The sequence below is a fragment of the Odontesthes bonariensis genome, chromosome 19 (assembly GCF_027942865.1).
Source record: "Odontesthes bonariensis isolate fOdoBon6 chromosome 19, fOdoBon6.hap1, whole genome shotgun sequence".
Lineage (NCBI taxonomy): Eukaryota > Metazoa > Chordata > Actinopteri > Atheriniformes > Atherinopsidae > Odontesthes > Odontesthes bonariensis.
In genome coordinates this window covers 3925378-3931583 of record NC_134524.1, presented here as the reverse complement: position 1 = coordinate 3931583, position 6206 = coordinate 3925378, and positions in this window count along the sequence as shown.

The following is a 6206-nucleotide window of genomic DNA, read 5'->3' as shown; positions in this document are numbered from 1 at the left end:
TCCTTTCGGGGTCCTTCCTTTCGGGTCCTTTCGGGTCCCTTCGGGTCCTTTCGGGTCCTTTCGGGTCCTTTCGGGTCCTTTCGGGTCCTTTCGGGTCCTTTCGGGTCCTTCCTTTCGGGTCCTTTCGGGTCCCTTCGGGTCCTTTCGGGTCCTTTCGGGTCCTTTCGGGTCCTTTCGGGTCCTTTCGGGTCCTTTCGGGTCCTTTCGGGTCCTTCCTTTCGGGTCCTTCCTTTCGGGTCCTTTCGGGTCCCTTTGGGTCCTTTCGGGTCCTTTCGGGTCCTTTCGGGGTCCTTTCGGGGTCCTTTCGGGTCCCTTCGGGTCCTTTCGGGTCCTTTCGGGTCCTTCCTTTCGGGTCCTTCGGGTCCCTTTGGGTCCTTTCGGGGTCCTTTCGGGTCCCTTCGGGTCCTTTCGGGTCCTTTCGGGTCCTTCCTTTCGGGTCCTTTCGGGTCCCTTTGGGTCCTTTCGGGTCCTTTTGGGTCCTTTCGGGTCCTTCCTTTCAGGTCCTTTTGGGGTCCTTTCGGGGTCCTTTCGGGGTCCTTTCGGGGTCCTTTCGGGTCCTTCCTTTCGGGGTCCTTTCGGGGTCCTTTCGGGTCCCTTCAGGTCCTTTCGGGTCCTTTCGGGTCCTTTCGGGGTCCTTTCGGGTCCCTTCGGGTCCTTTCGGGTCCTTTCGGGGACCTTTCGGGACCTCTCGGTTCCTTTTGGGGTCCCTTCGGGGTCCTTTCGGGTCCTTTCGGGGTCCTTTCGGGGTCCTTTCGAGTCCTTTCAGGTCCTTTCGGGGTCCTTTCGGGGTCCTTTCGGGTCCTTTCGGGTCCTTTCGGGTCCTTTCGGGGTCCTTTCGGGTCCTTTCGGGTCCTTTCGGGGTCCTTTCGGGGTCCCTTCGGGTCCTTTCGGGTCCTTTCGGGTCCTTTCGGGAACCTCGCCTTGGCACCGACTCCGAGTAACCTCAGAGACTCAGAACTCCCATCACGGCGCCAAGCTAAATGTGGCGCGCTCATAATTTCCAGCACAGCAAATGTCCTTCACACGCATTCATCATCGGTGCTGTGGGAACCGCGTGCGGCAGCAAATGGCCTCACGCGCACGCACGTGCACTCTGAGGTGTGTGTGAACTGCAGACTCAGCTGCTTTTTAAAAGACAAACTGCTTACTCTGCTCCAACTGCGCAGAAACCACAGAAGAAGAAGAAGAAGAAGAAGAAGAAGGGAACCATTGTGTACCTGAGTCTGTAATTTGGAAGTTTTTCCTTCAGCACAGAAACACTCAGCAGGTCCACCGGTGTTTCTGTAAAATGTTGAGTTAAGGCGGATGTTTGGGTGTCTGAAGGCCCCACCAGCTCAGAAACATCTGCCTAACATCTGCACTGAGCCAGCGGTTTGCAAACGTAACTCCATCTAACTGCCACAGAAAGCTCCGTCAGGTGGAGGAACTGCACTGTATAAATATTTATATTCTTTTATGTATTTTTAATGCTTCTTCCACTCCCTGCTGCAATGCTTTTATTTCATGTAAAGCACTTTGAATTGTTTATACATGAAATGTGCTACAAATAAATTTGATTTGATACTTGGATTTACCTGGATTATTTTAATTTAATCTATTTTGTAATGAATTAACTCATTTTAACTCTAATTTGCCTAAAGATGATTATTTAGTACTTTTGTCTGTCTGATTGAATGCTTGTGTTAACAAATAAATCAGACATTACTCAACAGTTACTTTCCTTTTCTTTCCTTTTTTGCCAGTGTATTTGGTCTATTTTAAAATATTATGGTCTACATATTACTTTTATCTGTCATATTTTACAATCTTAATCTGTTTTTACCTTACGTGCCCAGAGGGACTACGGGTGGAAATTAGTAAATGTTGCTACAACCTGGCACAAGGCATCTCTTCTCTCAAGATGAATGCTTTTGTGCATTGTCCCTGTTTTAAATAAATAAAATAAAGTAAATGAAGTAAATATAGTAAATAAAATAAAATAAAATAAAGTAAATAAAGTAAATATAGTAAATAAAATAAAGTAAATATAGTAAATAAAATAAATAAAGTAAATAAAGTAAATAAAGTAAATAAAATAAAGTAAATAAAGTAAATATAGTAAATAAAGTAAATATACTAAATAAAGTAAATACAGTAAATATAGTAAATAAAATAAAGTAAATAAAGTAAATATAGTAAATAAAATAAAATAAAATAAAATAAATATAGTCAATATAGTAAATAAAATAAAATAAAGTAAATAAAGTAAATACAGTAAATATAGTAAATAAAATAAAATAAATAAAGTAAATATACTAAATAAAGTAAATATAGTCAATATAGTAAATAAAATAAAGTAAATATAGTAAATAAAATAAAGTAAATATACTAAATAAAGTAAATACAGTAAATATAGTAAATAAAATAAAGTAAATACAGTAAATATACTAAATAAAATAAAGTAAATAAAATAAAGTAAATAAAATAAATTAAAAAATTAAATAAAATTAAATAAAGTAAATAAAGTAAATACAGTTAATATAGTAAATAAAATTAAATAAAGTAAATAAAATAAATCAAATCAAACTCAGTACTTGTTTTTTCACCAAGCACTTTTTTTTACTCTTACTCAAGTAATTATTTGGACTACTTTTCACTTTAACTTGAGTCCAGTCTTTGGCTGCTCTGCCCACCTCTGGGTTTCCTCTGCTGCTGGAGTTAAGTTAATTTATCAGTTCAATGGGAGCCTGAAGCTGCTTGTCATTCACTCCGTCCTCCGGTCATTGATTGGCCTCCTGCTTCTCTTTTTTCCTCCCGCTGAAGAGAAGAAGAGGATTTGGGGGGATTAAGGGCAGATTACGGGAACTCCCACACTGAGCCTCCACCTCCCACCGAGGCCGCCTGAGCGGCGCTGAATAAGTGCCGAAGGACGGGATCCGGGTGTTGAAAGAGCGTGTTGATGCTGCTCTGAATGAGCTGCTGTGAGAGGATGAATGGAGCCGAGTGACAGGGCCAGATCTGCCAGTGTGTGCAGGACCTGTTTACCTGTCCTTCTGGGGACCGCGGGGCGCTGCAGGACGTCCCTACGAGGACATCTGTGCAAAGATGCTGCAGGAGATCCTTACTTTGGGACAGTTTTACGTTCAGGAGGAGATAAGAGAGATGAGGCCACTTGGGTTATTCCTCATGAGGAATCTATGGAAACTTCTTACCTGCTTTAGTTTTAGTCTGATTATAATCTTTAATCCCTTCGAGCACCAAGAAAACTTCACATTTTGACCAGATTTCAAACGTCCGCAGCTTAAAAACGATCAGAGATGCAGAGAAACTGTTAACGGGAAAAATATTCAGTCTGACCCAAAGTTTACGAAGGCAGTGAATTTAATCAGCTGGTTTGCATGTGGTGGGGGATGGGGGTGTTTCGACACCCCCACTTTTACAGCTAGATGATTTAAACCTTTTGAATTTTTAATGACCAAATAAAGTTTTAACAAATCATAAAATGTGTTTTAATGAATCTATAGCCTCTTTAGAATAATTACATCCAGATTTGAGCAGTCTAACTATTGTAGTTTCCATACAGGACCTAGTTTAGTGTGCAAAAATGCAGTAAAATTACCCTGTTCTGCATTTTCACAAATCAGAAAAAGGTTTCACAAATCCCAAACAAGGTTTTAATGAATCTACAGCCTCTTTAGAATAATTCCATCCAGATTTGAGCAGTCTAACTATTGTAGTTTCCATACAGGACCCAGTTTAGGACGATTAAAATGCAAAAAATGCAGTGAAATGGCCCTTTATGCCCATCCATTTAATTTGCGAATCGAATGCCAACTTCAACGTCGTTTCTCTGGGCTTGATGTGGCGCTCATGTGCCCCCCCTGGAACACCCCCACATTTAAAATCACTGCTCCCCCCCTGTGTGGTGACGTCACTGATGACATCACTGATGACATCACTGCGCCACGGATTCCACAACCTGTAGCAAACATTGGATTCTGAACACATTTCCAGGTGATTTTCTGTTATTTTTTTCCTTTTTTGATCCTTTTCTGAAGACATGAACACAACTATGAACGAAGCTGTTCCAACTTCTGATCTTTTTCATGTTTTTCTGTCATTTTATCCACATAAAAACAACAGGTGCTCCTTCTACCTCCACCTTTTTCCTCATTTTTCTTTCATCCATAACCGACGCAGCTATTAGAAAGAGCAGCTCTGGGGTCGGTCATGTGACCTAACGCTGCCGGAGGCCGAAAGACATCAAACAAGAGGAAAAACAACACGAAACAAGAAGCTGCTCGAGTTTCACCTTGTTGTGGCAGCAGAGATGCAGCCACACGACACACGTGATGACAGAAGTCTTCAGATCGATGATGCTTTCAGCAGCAGCCTGATCTCATGGAAGGGAGTAAATACTCCACACCGGCCGGGTAAAAGTACTGCTACTTCAGAATAATACGACTCAAGTAAAAGTAAAAAGTAGTCATCCAAATAATTACTTGAGTAAGAGTAAAAAAGTGCTCGGTGAAAAAACTACTCAAGTACTGAGTAACTGTTGAGTAACGTCTGATTTATTTGTTAACACAAGCATTCAATCAGACAGACAAAAATACTAAATAATCATCTTTAGGCAAATTAGAGTTCATCCAATTGATAAAATAAATTAAAATGAATTAATTAATTACAAAATAGCTTCAATTAAAATAATCCAGGTAAATTCAAGTATCAAATCAAATTTATTTGTAGCACATTTCATGTATAAAACAGTTCAAAGTGCTTTACATAAAATAAAAGCATTGCAGCAGGGAGTGGAAGAAGCATTAAAAATACATAAAAGAATACAAAGAGAAACAAATAAAATAATTAAAGTGATTAAAAACTAGCAACAGTCCAGATAAATTAAAAGATATTGTGCAGATTTCATGCATAGACACATGAGAACAGAAATGTTTTTAACCTGGATTTAAAAATGTCTCCATTTGGTGAAAGTTTAATCTCCACTGGCAGTTTGTTCCACTTGTTCGCAGCATAACAGCTAAATGCTGCTTCTCCATGTTTAGTCTGGACTCTGGACTGGACCAGCTGACCTGAGTCCTTGGATCTAAGTGCTCTGCTGGCTTTATATTCTCTGAACAGATCACAGATGTAAACCATCAGCAGGCTTTTAAAATCTATTCTGTGACTGACTGGAAGCCAGAGTAAAGATTTTAAAGCTGCTGTGATGTGTTCAGATCTCTTAGTCCGGGTTAAAACTCCAGCAGCAGCGTTCTGGATGAGCTGCAGATGTTTAATGCTCTTTTTGGGTACTTCATTAAAAAATAAAAGAGACTTAGGAAATGTTTAAAACATATGGAACCCATATGGAACCTAAAAAACACACATTCACCTATCCATGGGGGGAAAAAACGAGTTTAGGAAACTTAGCGCTACATGTTTCCTCAAGTTAGATGTTGAGTTTCTGCTGAAATGTGCGTTTGTTTTGGTTGACACAGAAGACACATAATGTAGCTGCTGTTTCTCACTCTTTGTAAGGTAAACATGCTTTCAGTATGAGGCCTCGTCTGCGTCTTCATGTCCCACCGTTGGTTCTGACATTTTTCATCTGTTTCTTTGTTTGTTTGCTAAGACTGCTAATGCTAAAGCTAACCCGTTAGAATACCAAAGAGGTAAGAAGAAAAGTAACCAGCTCATTGTAGCCTAATGTAGCGGAGTAAGAGGACAGTTTCTGCTGCACACATCTACTCAAGTAAAAGTAAAAAGTATAGAGATTTAAAACTACTCCTGGAAGTATAATCTGTTCAAAAACTTACTCAAGTAAATGTAACTCGTTACTTCCCACCTCTGGTTATTATTTTTTGCTCTTTTTGTTTCATTCCAAGCTACATATTTAAAGGAAATGACATCTTGCCCTTACAGCTACCATTGCACCAGTCGTTTTGATGGTATGTGTGATAGGAGGAGACCCTCCAACCTGTAGCCGAACCATTTGAATGCCGCGTTTAACTGGTGTTTTAGGGATGAACCAGAGAAAAGTCAATGGAAATGTGTGTTTGAGTCGTTGTTGACAGAAAGAACCAAATCTGAATCAGCACATTTTCCTCTGAACGAACATTAAACAGAAACATTAACCGTTACAGGTGGTATTATTAGCATTAAAAGGTAGTATTTTCACTCTTTTTCTCTGTCGGGTATCATTAAACGGTTTAAATTCACCTCCAAACGAG